General features: G+C 35.2%; 1 pseudogene; it reads left to right on the top strand.

Moving 5' to 3' along the window:
- The window catches only part of LOC102498682 (dnaJ homolog subfamily C member 8-like), a 59420-nt pseudogene that overhangs the window by 711 nt on the left and 41732 nt on the right, over positions 1 to 16977 (top strand).

Genomic DNA, 16977 nt, shown 5'->3' with positions numbered 1-16977 from the left:
GGTAAGCACACATATACATACAAACCAAAACAAATTGAAACAACATAAAAAAAGAAAATTCCTGTCTTTAAAAGTCTCATGATCTGTGTTTCTCCATTTAAACTTATTTTTGCCCATATTATCTAAGTCTGTTAAGACTAGACCTGTGGCTACTTCCCTCTACACCTTTTCTTTCTCCTTTCACCCTGAGAACGAACTTTTACCTTGATGCCCATGTGTGGTTTAAACAAGAAACATCAAAGAGTAAAGCACTTATTTCACCATATTTTCTCTGGCTAATTAAAATATTTTCTCAAACCCTTATATATTTGGGCAGCTCTTACTATTAAAGTTCCCCCTAACATTACAGATCCAAAATAGGACCTGAGAAAACATGCCTCACTACCTTCCATTGCATTTTTTGTTTTGTTTTGTTTTGTTTTGAGAGGTTTTCACTATAGGGCATGTGCACTCACCAGACAGACAGAGAGAGACATAGAGACAGAAAGTGAGAAATCACCCCTCATGGGGGATGGTCACGCCACAATCCCTTCTCCTCCATTCTCCTCTCGGGATCTTGGGCACGCACGCACACACACCCGGCATGAGTTTTAAGCCACCGGGTCCAGGATGTGAACCGCGGTCGACTACGTGGGAGTCCAGTGACATAGCCATTACGCTAACTGCTGGTTCCCCCCTTCCGTTCCATTTAAACCCAAGCTACTGATCTGGGTTGCACCCATCAGGGTTAAGCTTCATTAAGACAAAAGTGAACAACTTGAGGAAGTAAGCTCTGGGGGGAATTCACTTTGCTAGAAAATAGAGCAGAGATATTTTGCTTTGGGAGTGGCAATATGTGCAAGGTTCAGTTCCTAGAATAAATATGACATTGGTGTGATTATGGCCGTAATTTTTTAAAAGCTTGATAAGAAAACAGATATAACCTTTGCATTTTTTTATAGTAAACCCATTCTTAGGTTGACTTGGGGTATATTATGCACAGAAGTTTGTCTGGCACTTTTATATATAGCTGTCTGACATGGTTTATTGAACTATTTTGTTGTTGCTGTTGAATCAGCCACTACTGGACTGTGTTCATAGGAGGTAAAACTTGCTTTTGGATCAGATTCACTGTCTTCACCTTACTTGTGCACTGTTTTCTAAGTCAGTGGCCATTTTCACTTATGCATGCTTTGCCAAGGCATCTATTGTTTACCTCCCAAGGCCTAAGATTTTATGAAAATGCAGGTTTACAGAAAGATCTACGTGTGAATACTCACATAGTCATCCCTTGATATCTGCAGGGGACTGGTTGCAGGATCGCCAACCTTTACAGCCTGTGGATACAAAATTCTGCAAATCCTCAAGTCCCTTACATGAAATAGTGTAGTATTTGTAATTTATGTGAATCCTCCTATGTACTCTAAATCATTTTTAGATTACTTATAATACCTGATAACAATTAACAATGTAACTGCTAGATAAATAGTTGTTAAACTATATTTTTTAAGATTTTTTTAAAATTTCTACCACGAGAGAGAAAGAGAGAGAATCAGAGAGAGACAGACCCCACTCGCCATATATATATAGAGTAGTTCTGGGAAGTAAACCTGGAACCTCCACACATAGGTTCACTTATGTTACTGGTACTTTACCATCAGGCCATGGTTTTTGTTTGTTTGTTTTTTAATTTGTATTGTTAAAATCATTTATTTATTTATTTTTATTTTGCCAGTTGGCATGTGTGCTCACTAGAGAGAGACAGAATAAGAGGAGAGGGAGAAAGCACCATCAAATGGGCTGTGGTCACGCCACAATCCCTTCTCCATTTCTCCACCCTATCTAGATTTTGATATGTAAGCACGTGTGCCTAGCATATTTTTCAAACCTCCATGGCCAGAATGGAATGGCACAGTTGGCCTTGTAGGATTTGGCTCCCTTAACCAATAGACCATGGGACTGGCCATATGTTATTTTTAGTCATGTATGCATGTGAAAAAAATAATAAAAAGGAGAAAATCATCCTTCACAGAGCTCCGTCATGCTGCAGTCCTTTTTTCCTGTCCTCAACCCACCAGGATTTGGGGCACATGCATACATGCCTGTAGTGCCTTCAGACCTACCAGTACGGGAACTCTAACCCTGGGGAACATGTGGTTTCTCGTTCTGTAGTCTGAAATACTAATGACTGTGTTACAGAGGCTGAGATTGTTTGTATTATTTTATTGTTACTTTTGTTTTCTTCTAAATATTTTCATCCTGTAATTAGTTGAATCTGAGGATACAGAATCCATGGATACAGAAAACTAACTGCATAGACAAATTCATATAGTTCTAAGTTGGAAAAACTCAAGTGCCCATCAATAGGCTAACAGATAAACAAGGAGCAGTACATCGATGTGAGGAAATATCCATTATCAGTAAGTTACTAATACTACTGGCACAAAAAGATGACTACAATTTGACTCCATTTATATTGCACTCTAGAAAATGCAAATGTATATGAACAGAAAATAGATGAGGGATTCATAGGGGATAGAGATGGAGGGAAAGGACTGACTTCAAAAAAGACTCAGGGAACTATTTGCAATAGTGGAAATGTGTTTTATCTTGATTAGGTTGTTGATTACACATATAAATTTTTCAACACTTATGAAAGTATACCATTAAATTTTTAACTTATTAATATATATTATACCTCTATAAATCTGAATTAAAATATATGATAATGTTGAAATGGATATAATATAGGACTAGTAAGTAGCGTACTGGTTGAGGGCACTGGACTTCCACATGGCTGACCAGGGTTCAAGTCCCAGACCTGGTAGCTTGATTTCTGTCTCTTGCTCTTTCAGTCAAATTGAAATAAATAAATAAATGAATAAATAAATGAATAAAGTTAAATAAGATAATTTTAAAATGTATAAATGGATATAATAATATCATACAAAGTAGATTAAAAATAAATATTATCAGAGACAGAGACATTTTATAATGATAAAAAGACCAATTCATCAAGAAGTCATTGTAGGGACCAGCACTTAGCATAATGGCTATGTCGTTGGACTCCCACATAGTCGACCGCGGTTCACGTCCCAGACCCAGTAGCTTAAACTCACGTCAAGCATGTGTGCGTGCGTGCCCAAGATCCCAAGAGGAGAATGGAGGAGAAGGGATTGCAGCGTGGCCATCACCCCCTGGGGGGGTGATTTCTCGCTTTCTGTCTCTCTGTCTCTCTCTGTCTGTCTGGTGAGCGCACACACCCTATAGCAAAATCCTCTCCAAAAAAAAAGAAGCCATTGTAATCCTAAATGAGCATGTGCCAAATAATAAAATAATAGAGGTTCAAAATACAAAAAGCAATGATGCATATAAACAGTAACAGTGAATAAAGAGAAACAAATTCACATTTGGGTTAGTGATTTCAACACTTCTTTCTCAGATATTAATAGAGAAGGTAGATTTTTAGGAAATGTAGAATGCTTGAACACTACTAACAATAATCCTAACTGACATTCAAAGAACACTACAACCACATCATCAGAATACACCTACTTATCAAAGGTTCATGGAAACTTATCAAGATAAGTCACATTCTAGCCATAAAACCGGTCTCAATATGTATTTTTTAATGGAAATGATTGACAGTGTGTTTTCTGAACACAATGAAGGTAAATTAAAAATTTGATACAACTGGAACAGCAGGTGGTATAGAGGTTAGAACAGCTGGACCCACCTAGTAACTACCTAACCGACTGCAGTTTTATTCCTGGTTCCAGCAGCTTGAAAATCACTTAGGGAGTTGGTGTATGCATGCCCAAAATTCTGAGAGGAGAATGAGGAGAAAGGATTGCAGTGTGGCTATCCTCCCTGGGGGTGATTTCTCATTTTCCTTCCCTACCTCTCTCTCTGTCCTTCTCTGGTGAGTGCATGCACCCTATAGCAGTAACAAAAAAACAAAAACAAAAGCAAAACAAAAAGTTGAGATACAACTAATGCAGTGCTTAAAGTGAAATTTATAGCATTAAAGGCTTACAATAAAAAAGAAGAAATATTTCACATGAATAATGTATGTGTTTACCTTAGAAACTAGAAAAAGAGGGAAAATGTAAATATAAATTAAGCATAAGGAAGAAAATCATAGACATGATGACAAAAATTAGTAAAACATAAATAAAAAATAGAGAACATTTATGGTACTCAAATCTGGTCTTCTAAAAATATTATCAAAATTGATATGTCTCTAGCCATCTGATCAGATAAAAATGACAAAATCCTCAAATTATGAATATGAAAAAGAAACATCATTACAGATCACATAGCTATGATAAGGATAATAAGAATATACCATGATAAAAGTATATAAATAAAAATCGTAACTTAGAGTAAGTGAAGAACAACACAAACTACTGACATTCACTCAAGAACAAATAACCTGAATAGGCTGATAACTTTTAAAGAACTATTTAAGCTTTTAAATACTAAAAATATTTAATTTATTAAAAATTAATAAATGTAGAGATCAATTCTATATGCTGTAAATATGTGTAAAATATATTACATGTAAAATATATATATATTACAGTATGTATTATATTATATATTATATATGAATATGTATAATACACATTTCACATTTTTAATTCAGCAATAAACATCAAATAATTCTGTGCTTCTTGGTTATGAACCGTCTGGAAATTAAATAGTCTGAGTCTTAAAAAAAATTCTAAATAAAGAAATTGAATTTATAGTTCAAAATTTTGCCACAAAGAAAATACTAGGCTCAGATTATTTCACACAAAACTTTGAAGAAGACGTAATTCTATTTGTGTGCAAATGCTTCTAGAAAACAGATACTTTCCAACACATTTAAGAGGCCAGCATCATTCTAGTACCAAACAGAAAGACAAATTACAAAAAATAAACTATAGACTAATGTCCTGTATGATCAAATATGGAAAAATCCTTAGCAAAACCAGCAAATAAAATTCCACCATAAATAAAAAGAACAGTACATCATGACTAAGCATAATTTATTCCATACATGCCATATTCTTTTAATATTAAAAAATAAATCATTGTACTCATATCTTTTTATATATTTTATTTTTTATACATTCAATCACTATATATCATTATTAGCATGCAAAATGAATTTTCTCAGCATGAATACACTATGTATTAGACCAGTTAAAGATAATAGCATACATGTTATCATCAACACCTAGTTTTCCATTTTTGTGTCCCTTAAATTGTGCTCTTTATATTAAAGAACACTAAAAGCATTTATTTTTTTCTCAGTACACTGATTTATGAAAAACTCAGTATAAATAGCATACATGTTCTCATCAACACCTAGTTTTCCATTTTTGTGTCCCTTAAATTGTGCTCTTTATATTAAAGAACACTAAAAGCATTTATTTTTTTCTCAGTACACTGATTTATGAAAAACTCAGTATATTACAAATAGCAATTTCATAAGGAATAGCAATAAAACATCTACAACTAATAGCATGTTCATTATTACAAACTGAATGCTTTCTTGTTATGATCAGTAATCTTGTATTTCAGGTTCTAAGTAGTACAATAAAGGTAGGAATTAAAAACTACAAAAATTACTGAAGTTAATTGAAGGAGACCTAAATAAAGGAAATCACTAATATTATATCAGCTCTCTCTAAATTTATGTATAGATTCAAAACAATTTTAAATAATATTCTAGTAGATCACTTGAAGAAACAATTTGATCTTTCATTTTTGCTAGTGAGAATGTAAAATAATATATCTGTTTTAGACAGCATTTGGTAATTTCTTATAAACACGTATTTCTCTATGTCCTGGCAATCCCATTTCTAAATATTTACCCAAAAGAAATAAAAACACATTTTCATACCTGAACTTACACATGAGTGTTCTTAGGAGTTTTGTGCATCACAGACAAAACCTGGAAACAACACGAATGTTCATCAAATGGTAAAGGGTTAAAAAGATTGTGATGTATTTATAAAAAAGAAATAGTATTCAACAATAGAAAGTTAACTGATATAAGAACCAGAATGGGTAAATCTCAAAATAATAGATGGCTATATGATACTATAGACATGAATTCTAGAAAGAGGCAAATCATGTTATTAGAAACCGGTTGATCATGGTTATAATCCAGGAGCCAGGTGCAGGAAGAGGGGATGGACTGCAAGAGGCAACATTTCTGTCATGATGGAAATGCTCTATTTAATAATTGTGGTGGTGATTACATGCCTGTACAAAGTTGAGAAACTCATAAAATTGTATACTTTGAATCAGTAAATTTTATTGTAGGTATATTATATCTCAATAAGGCAGTTTAGGAAAGATACAATTATCGTTAGCTCTAAACACTCACTATATATATATATTTTTACAACTATCAATTATTTTCACAATCCTAGGACCTCCCATTGGTGCCATCCATATGCTGGTTGAGGATCCTTTCTCCTTATTTATTGGGCTAAAAATAAGTGGAATGAAGTCCATTTTATTTTGTAGTGTTCAGAGCTAAATTCTAGCTTCTTCAAGACAGAACTAAACAACATAAAGCCATTTCTTGAAATTCCCCCAGAGGACTACCAATGCTGCTCCTCCCGCTGTAGTCACTTAACAACCTTTCTTTTTTTCTTTGCAGATGTCCATCCAAGTCTTTGTGCTTTTTTTTCTGTATGCAAGTACACCTCTCTCTCTCTTTCTTTCTTTCTTTCTTTTTTTAAACAAAGTAGCTCCATCTGGGGGTTCATCGGAGACACTTTTCTGTCTCTTGCTGATTCCAAGCCTCCAATTTACAATGACAAAAATGCTAAAGAGAACTCCAGCAGAACAAAGTTCTGGGTAGGGAAAACTCTCTGAGTCATTTTTTCCCTGCATGCAGCTCTGCTTTCTCTTTGCTTTTCTCCACCAAATTACTGCACTCCATTCAGTGCTTTCCCAACCGAGTCCTGCGTCAGCAACTTTCTGCAGCTGCAAGAGCAGCTGCTTCTAAACTCCCTCTGCTTCCTCGTGGATGTCGCCACGTCCAGCCCAGAAAATACAAACTTTTTCTAAAGTTTCTGTCCTTGACTGAATATGATGCAGTTCTAGGATTTCTGGAAATGACTTCAGAAGTCTTGAAGGAAGAATGCTCAAGGCAGGCATCTTCTCAATAGGGACGATATTTACAGCAATTGAAGCTGGCAAAATACTAAGTTCTGGCCCTGACAGAATAATTCTAAAACATAGTTACCTTCTCATATCATTTTTAAATATAAATATATAATCAAATAGATTTAACGTTCACAAATTTTGCATGACACGCCCACCCATAATATACACACCTACTGGCAGTCCTCATAGCTGCAGCTCCACAGTGGCAGATTCAACCAACCATAGATAAAAAATACAAAGATTAAAATAAAAGATAACAATACACCAATAAAAATAATGCAAATGAACTAGAATATCACAACTACTTATGTAGCATTTATATTGCATTAGGTATTAAAAGTGATTTAAAGTACATAGGATGATGATGGTAAATTATATGTAAATACTATGCCATTTTATTTAACAGATTTTGGTATTCATGGGAGACCCTAGAACAAATACCCTGCAGATATGCAGGGACAATTGTAACAGAAATAATTGTTAATATGATTACCAATAAGAGGTTCACATTCCTAATGAGAAAACTAGGATCTGAGTATCAGTTCATGTGTTTACAGATTGCAGTGATGGTGGATAAAATAATTAAGCATTTCTAAATCTCATTTTAATTTCATTGCTTATAAGGTCCACAAAATGATTCGTCCTATATACCTCACAGGGATTATGAAAATTGTATAAGCTAATAATATGAAAGTGCTTTGAAAGCCATTAAGCATTATACAAATGTAAGGTAGTGATAGCATCTTCAGAATTTGTTATTCATCATTTTATCAATAGTCTTCCAGAGGCTTTGTATCTATGAGGCAACACAAACTGCAGATATTGGCACAAAATATAGAAAACAGCATGTTTTCTACCCAAAATTTGCCTCTTCCTGTTTCAGTGGTGGTCTCCCTAGATCTATTCACATTCTGTCTTAAAATCTACTTTTCTTTTGTCACCTGTCTGCTTCTATTGTTCCAGACCAAAGGATGAAATGCACTAAGCTCTTCTCTACCTCTCCTGCCCCTTCGCATTCACCACTCAGGCCTAAAGCTCCACAATCTCTCAGAGCCTACCGGTTTTACTCTTCCTTTCTAATGTCTCTTTTTACCTGTGTACTTGACCTCTTCGGTCCTTTTTTTTAAAATAACATTTTGGAACAAGGAAATGATAAATTCAGCCTTTTTCCTGTGCATATATTAAAGGGCAAAACATATCCACGCATATCAGATTTCTCAGAAACCAATTATAAATCAACTACATGAACAATAAGGACTAATTCTAATTCTTTTTCCCCCACAACCTGATTGGCAAGGAACATCTCAAAATGTTCCAAACACTTAACCATGACTGAATATTGACAGAAAATCTTCAGATACATGCTCTTTCTCTTCTGTGACCCTTCTTGTAAGAACGTATGATACTTTGCTTAACTCATCCTATCCTTAGTAGAATATATAATGATACTCTTGCTTTCTAGGATAAACCTGAGGGTGAGAAATAATTGATGCTGCTTTCTGCACTAACCTTATCAATGTTCTCCACAATTTGGCTCCTACCTGTAACCTAGCAGATTGCAGATCAACGTTTTTCCACATCTATGCCAGTAATGGCTGTACGTAAGTGGCCAAAATCCTGACATGATAGAGAAATGAAAGGGAAGAGATTGCAACATAAAAACACCCCACTGGGGGATGCTTTCTTCCTCTTTCTCTTTCTGTGTCTCTGGCTCTCTTGTGAGTGCAGATGCCCTCTGGCAGTTAAAAAGAAATAGAGAGAAGAAAAAATTACGGTCAGATTGTGGATGATTAATTGCACACACCAACAAAAGAAATGCTAACACTTCTTAAGCTTTACAACAGCTAGAAATCCTCCTTTCATTGTTTAATTCAGGCCAGGATTCTCATCACCCATGTTCATGGACCTGTGCCTGGGAGTGAGCAAGGAGAGGGGTTGATCTACAGAGTGGTGGCATGAGCCCTGTCACAGCAGGCTGACTGTGCTTCCTTCTCCCACACTATTTTATTTGTAATGTCTTCACCCAGTGAAGGGCCAGCGGTTAGTGTGGAGATTAAGGCAGCTGGATTCCCACATGGCAGTTCAAGTCCCAGACATGATGGCTTAAAAAATCACACTCTGTGTATGTGTGTGTGTATGTATGTGTGTGTGTGTGTGCATATGTGCCCAAAATACCAAGAAAAGAATGGAGGAGAGTTGGGATGGTGGTGTGGCCATCCCCATGGGGGTGTAATTTCTCATTTTCCCTCTGTCTTTTTCAGTCTCTCTCCTCTCCAGTGAACACCCAATGGCAAAAACCTAAAAACGAACAATGAAAATCGTGGGAATCTCTCTTTACAGCACCAGTTTTTAAGGTAGAGGTAAGTGTAAGTTATGATTCGTTGTCCTAACTGACCTCTCATGTTAATGCCTTGGTAACCAATTTAATTATGTATTTCAAGTATTGGGTTTAAGTACCAGTAAAGAACTCCATTATAAGGAGACTTTGATCAAGCCTTTAGCAGATTTCTTTTATTATTTGAAAAACAATAATAAGAAAACTATGTCAAAAGATATTTTTTAAATGTGATATGTGGTTTTTTTCAGTGTCTCAAATTGCAAAAATTCTTAGAACTTGACTTCATATTGAATACAATTTACTTCAAGAAGAATTCAGTTCATTGCTTTTATAGAATTAACAAATTTGAAATTTACCTGTCAAATTTACACATGTGAGTTAAGAATTTTAATAGTTAAGAGAAAGAAAAATAAAATCAGTAGAAGGTCTGTCCCTTTATGTTAACATATATAACAATGCACAATTTCCCTCTCCTCCTACTGGTGTTCAATTTTCACATATTTCTAATCTCGATCACCATGGCATAGGCTTGGATTTATGTAAATTATTGCTATTAATTGTCTCCTTCATGGTGATTTTCATATTTCAATGATTAATTAGTTGTACTATAACACTAGGGAAACTTTAATGTTTAATTAATAAGAGAAATTTAAGTGATCTTAATTGAGTAGAGAAGAATTTCTCTTCTAAAAGTTTATCCATAATTCAGAGGCTTAGATAAAAATGGAATGCTATGTAACACACATAGTTACCGAAAACTACTTGATTACATTGCTATTGGTTTGTTTTTGCTTTGGTTGGCCAAATCATAAGCCTATTCTAAATAGATAATAAATAGGTAACTATAATCATTAATTGATACTTACATAAGTAAATATCACTTCTAACCTTAAGTAAGTTACTAGCAGACCAGCAGCTGATGTGTTTGTCAAGTCACTTTATCTCACATGGCCAACTCTGCAGTTCGAGTCCTGAACTTGGGGGCTTGAAAACCATGCCAGGTGCATGTGCATGCATGCCAAAAATCCCAAGGGAAGAATGGAGGAGGAATTGTGGCATGGCTATCTCCTCTGGGATGGCCTCCCACATTCTCTCTCTGTCTCTCTAATGAGTGCACGTACCCTATGGCAAAAATCTTAAAAAAAAAAAAAGAAAGAAAGAAAGAAAAAAGAGAGCCACTAGCAACCAATCACATTTATCACCGTCCTCCAACACCAAGTTGTTCTTAATAACACTCTAAATCTTATAATTCTCTTTTAACTGTCCTTATCTGGAAAAACAGCATAACAAGCGCCTCTCCCACTGAGCATCCTACCATTGTGTAAACAGAAAGTTCTATGCTATCTGAAATAATTCATTATTTCAGGAATAGCAAGTAGCATAACAAGTCAGGGAAAGACATAGCTATAAACTCCAGATAGCAAAGGATAACAGTAAAATTTCAGGGTGTATACCAACCATAAAAATCAATTTCTTAGAAGTGAAAGATGTGCTTTACCTCTAGTAGAACCAACAGAAGCCATTAACCATTCTTTCTTCTACATTCTGGATCATTTTGTAGAGCTTAGGAGGATTCTATACCTTTTGATTAGTAGGTTGTTTGAAAATGTGTGAAGAATAACTGAGACTGAAAAACAATAAAGTTAGTATAAACAATTTAAGCTCCACCTTAAACTTCAATGATAAAATGATTAATTTTATCTATCAAATTGGCTGTGCCCTAATGCCCAGAGAGTTGATTAAACATTTGTCTGGGTGTTTCTGTGAAGATGTCTGGAAGAGATAAATACTTAAATCAACAAACTTGAGTAAAGCAGATGCTGTTTCCCCCAACCCCCACCAAAGGGTGAGTGGGCCTCATTCAGTCAGCTGAAAAGCTAAAGAGAACAAAAAGACCAGCCCTGCTCTTAGTAAAGAGAGACTTCTTCGGCTGACTGCCTTCAGACTTGAGCTGAAACATTAGCCCTTCCTGGCCTCAAGTCTGGAGGCCATTGGGCAGGAACTACACCATCTGTACATCATTGTCTCTTTTAGGTCTCTAGCTTGCTAATTACTCATGAAGATCTTGCGCTTGCTAGTCCCAATAATTATGTGAGCCAATTCTTGACAATAAGTATTTCCTTCTCTCTCTCTTTTTCTCTCTCCATATATATGTCTCTTATTGGTTCTGTTTCTTTGGAGAGTCATTAAATGAGAACCAAATACCTTGAATTGCTATGCTTTTACAAAATACTCAAAATTCCTGTTTAAAATAAATAGCCACAAACTATAGGTAACTGCTGCTCTTTAAGGCATAAAAAATATTGAATACAGATGAACATAGTGTGATCCAAAAACGTAATTATGAACTATGAATTGAGAGTTTACGTGGAATGAATATTAGTGAGAATGTGTTCAAACTGAGATCCACAGTAGGAAAAAGAGTTACTTAGAGAAAGGTGGGAAGAATCAAGTTACCAGGATTCAAAAGGGTAATAAGGCTTTCAAACATGCTGGTGTGGTTAAGAGGCTGTATTAATGAAGTATAATGTGTCTCATATGCAGAAAATTATAATTCCTTCGTAGCCTTTCCAGGTCAGATCATATGTATGTGTTAATATTTGATCACCTAAAAAATTCCAGGTGATCTGTAAAGAAGATGGCCAGAATCATACAGATGTGTAATGCTATGGCCTATAAAGGTTAGGGAACCACGGTTATTTTAACTGAAGATCAGAAGACATAATATAATTATCACCAAATACTTGAAGAGTTTCCACAGACAAGAGAAGCTCCATTTATTCTGTATGCTTTTCCCAGAGCATAAATAAGAAAAATGGTTAGATAATATCGAGGCTGATTAATATTTAGAAATTCTTTGTAAAAATTAGGCAACTTCAAAGCTAAATGAAGCAATCTGCCAGTCAACAAAAGCTTTAATCAGAGGCTTTGATGACAACCTATCAGGTAGTTTTTGTAAAGGATTCCTGATGTGGTGGATGTTAGAATTAATGACCTCTAAGACTCATTCTTCCACTTCTCTGCAGCTGAGAGTCAATTGTTTGAATGACAACATTATAGGAATAACATAATGGCCTCAATTATTTGAAAGTTACAGTTCTGCTAGAACCCATGTAGACGCTGCACTTTTCTGTTATATTTAGTCTTGAAATACCAACAGCTTCCTTGGAAGCTTATTTTTCTAGAGTGAACTAGGTTGAATCCAGATGAATATAAGTGCTGGAATAAAGTTTAGGATGTCATAATGAAGCTATAAATGTAAGGTTTGACTGTACAGAAAGGTAAGGTTCCTTGAACAACTCAGTAGTAAATACAATCTGGTTTATACCTAAGGACCCCTTTCTGCAGGGCAGAATGTTGGCTGTGAGCCACCAAGATGACACTCAAGGTGCTCCTCAGACAGTAATAGAGCTTTTGTTATAGTATGTATCAGAGCAAGATGCCAGACCAAGGAAAAGCGGGGGGCGGGGGGGTCTTATCAGTGGCAACCCAGCACTGGGCTATTGGCATGAATTGTTTTACCATGGCAGTCACCAACAATAGGAGCAGGCAAGAAAACATCTTTTTTATCCAGACATTGACACAGAGGGTGTTGCTAAACTCAAATATCTTAAAAGAAAGGTAAAGAGAAAAGTGATTTCATGGGAACTGACAATGATACCTTTAAGAGAAGAAAACTAAGTAATCTTGTTTGACTTTTTTTTAATTAAAAAGTTGTTCTCCTTGAAGTGCACACCCAAGCTGGCAGATTCACAGGATGAGGTTAGAACAAAAGCCTTGCCTTGCACACAAGGAAGGCACATATTGAGTTAGCCTGGAGCCTTCTCTAGGAAGAAATGACAAAATACAGTAAAGGCTTCTTGAATGTTTGTTGGAAAAGGAAAACATGCTCGAAACAGATTCTGATACACAATTATAAGACGTAAAGTCAGAAGGACTTCTGTTGCCATCTAGGGAAGCACATTGTGTTCTCTGTGGAGGTCATTAGAAATAGTCAGCTCCTCCCAGGACTAATTGTTTTAGAATTTGATGGGTTGGGAAATCGCTAATCTAAAGCACCATAGGACACTCACTACACGTCTGCCCTGATATTTGCTCTGCCATCACTGCCTTGGACTTCCACCCTGCAGCTTCTTAAAAAAATCAGATATAGCTGATAATGATAATTAGTGATAGTATATTATTAGTATTGTAGGTATCTTTCCATTTAATAATCAAAATAATGTTGAAAGATAACTATAATCTCATTATACACATCAGAAAACCTGAGAGGAGTAATTTTCTAGCAACCAGAGCTGCTGATTGACATACCTAGAGAGTGAGCACAGATACGACTCCTTAGCTCATGTTCGTTTCCCTGCTCTGTATAGCAATAAGGTTAACCCATCCAACGAAATAGCCAATATTTGGTTTTTAACCTCCAAAAATAATGATTTATATAATTTAATATTATAAGTTCAAGATCATGAAAGAAGAAGACAAAGTACTGTGGAAGGAATGACTGTGAAGAAATGAGGTTATATGAACATTATATTTTTACAAATTAATCCTTTTCTTTCAGTACATTGAAGTCTCATAATACTAGAAATAAAATTTCTCTGTCAACTATTGATGAGGAGTTCCTCACTTAGTTGATACCTTTCTACCCCTGGTACTAAAGGATGAGTCAGAAAGCTGGGACCTGGTCTAGGATGAAGCCAGCTGGTATGTCCAAGGCACAGTTAAAGTGTCAGGTGCCGACCAAACACTTGTATTTGCTTGAGAGTGAGTGGCTTCACACATTTCTGCCCTAGATATCCCCTTGCTCATTGCAATCCTGGTTCCATACTTTATCCTTATTTTTTCTCCTCTTTTTTATTCCAAGGAAGTGCCTATTCTTTGTCCATAACCCAAAAGAATCACTCACACTGCTTTGAGGAGAAAATACAAGGAATGTAGGACCAGCAGATGGTGTAATGTTTCCATCGCTGGACTCCCATGTAGTCAACCATGGTTCAAGTCTCAAACTGGCAACATAAAACTCACACTGGGCATGTTTGTGTGTGGCCAAGATACCAAGAAGAGAATGGAGGAGAAGGGATTGTGTTGTGGCCATGCTTTCTGGAGGATGATTTTTTTGCTTTCTGTCTCTCCGGCATCACACATACCCTATAGCTAAAACAGCAAAAATCTCTTTAAATAAAAAAAAAGGAACATACCAAAAAAAAAAAAAAAGTAAAATAAAATACAAGGAATGAGTAGAGAAAAATAAAGACTATATAGTTAAAAGAGGAGAAAAAAATTTATTAAAAAAGCAACTAAAGTTTAGTTGCTATACTTATTACCCATCAAACCTACTTAGGATTCTGTTTTTGCCAAGCCATGGTGGCTTTTGGGTTATCATCAACATGACCATTCACTATTTATTGACATTATGAACAGAGGACTTTTTCTCTAAGGAAGTGCCTATTCTTTGTCCATAACCCAAAAGAATCACTCACACTGCTTTGAGGAGAAAATACAAGGAATGTAGGACCAGCAGATGGTGTAATGTTTCCATCGCTGGACTCCCATGTAGTCAACCATGGTTCAAGTCTCAAACTGGCAACATAAAACTCACACTGGGCATGTTTGTGTGTGGCCAAGATACCAAGAAGAGAATGGAGGAGAAGGGATTGTGTTGTGGCCATGCTTTCTGGAGGATGATTTTTTTGCTTTCTGTCTCTCCGGCATCACACATACCCTATAGCTAAAACAGCAAAAATCTCTTTAAATAAAAAAAAAGGAACATACCAAAAAAAAAAAAAGTAAAATAAAATACAAGGAATGAGTAGAGAAAAATAAAGACTATATAGTTAAAAGAGGAGAAAAAAATTTATTAAAAAAGCAACTAAAGTTTAGTTGCTATACTTATTACCCATCAAACCTACTTAGGATTCTGTTTTTGCCAAGCCATGGTGGCTTTTGGGTTATCATCAACATGACCATTCACTATTTATTGACATTATGAACAGAGGACTTTTTCTCTATTCTATATTATGCATGCACAAAAAGGCATGATCTAGTAATTACATAAAAGAAAAAAAACCCACATTTTTAGAGAGATAATCATAGAATTTACTATATCAGGATAGAGAATGAAAAAGTTCCCTGGAGGCCACCTGAGACTGGGAGGAGCAGTTCCTCTTCATAGAAGACAATGTTGCCTCTGAATTTCTTTAGAAAAGAGAGTTAATCCTCCATGAGACATTCTTTAGCAATGTCAGAGTATTCTCACTACAATGCACTTTCTTCTTCTAAGCTAAATCTTCCTTTTCACAGGTTTTTCTAAATCTAACTTAGTGTCATGTTGCAACATAAAACTATTACACTGTCTTTCTTCTCATAAGTAAGTTCTTAAATGGGAAGAGATAGCCTTTAATATTTATTTTGGTTATCTACATTAAATAATCTTGGATCTTCCGATAAGCTGGACCAAGCCATGTCTGTTCCTCTGAAATAACCCACTTTTGCAGTGTGTATTTAAAAACGTTGGTCAGGTAACACTGTAAACTCCTACCAGTCTTATTTAACACAGTACTGGAAATTTGAAACAGGCATGTAGATTGAAAAGGAAGAAATAAAACTCTCTCTCTTTGTAGATGCCATGATTTTCACGTAAGATAAAGAGTTTACAAGATCTTTTAATATAAATGAATTAAATAAGGTAGTAGAATACTACTTCAGTATACAAGTTTAGCACTCAAAAATCAACCACATTTCTGTACACAACAATGAACATGAAAGAATTGAAATTAAAAACACAATACCAATTATAGTTGCTCCAAAAAGAAGAAATATTTTAGGATACAGTTAGAAACATATGCATAGAATTACAAACTACTGATAAGAGAAATAAAAGAAGACCTAAATGAATAGAGAGACACAGCAGGTTCATGGATTTGAAGTCTTCAACATTGTAAAAATGTCAATTCTCCCAAAACTAATTTGCAAGTTCAATTCATTACCTATCAAAATCCCAGCAAGGTATTTTTGTAGACATAAACAAGCTTATTCTAAGGCATAGGTCATAGGATAGCTAGAACAAGCTTGACAAAGTATAATAAAGAGGAGGAATTACTCTATATAATATTAGGGCTTCTGATAACACCACAGTAATCAAGTCAGTATGCTATCAGCACAGAAATAGACATACAGGTGAATTGAACACACAATGAACCCACAAATAGACCCACATAAATATGCTCAGATAATTTTGTATCAGTTATTTATTTTTAAATTCTTATTTTTGGTTTACATATGTTTGATGTGTATCATTGTGGAGTATAGCAAGGTTTTTCTTAAAGCACACATACAGTGTATAATAATCAAATCAGGGATATATAAATACATATAATCATCTTCTTCAACAATATTACTTTATTTTGAGTACATTTAATAGTAGTTCTAGTTATTTTAACTATATGTATTAAACTGGCTTTTTTTTTTTTTCTGTGCTGGGATACATC

The sequence above is a fragment of the Tupaia chinensis genome, unplaced genomic scaffold, assembly GCF_000334495.1.
Source record: "Tupaia chinensis unplaced genomic scaffold, TupChi_1.0 Scaffold000055_1, whole genome shotgun sequence".
Taxonomy (NCBI): Eukaryota; Metazoa; Chordata; class Mammalia; order Scandentia; family Tupaiidae; genus Tupaia; species Tupaia belangeri.
Note: the sequence above shows the minus strand (reverse complement) of the source record. Positions and strands in the feature narration are given on the sequence as shown.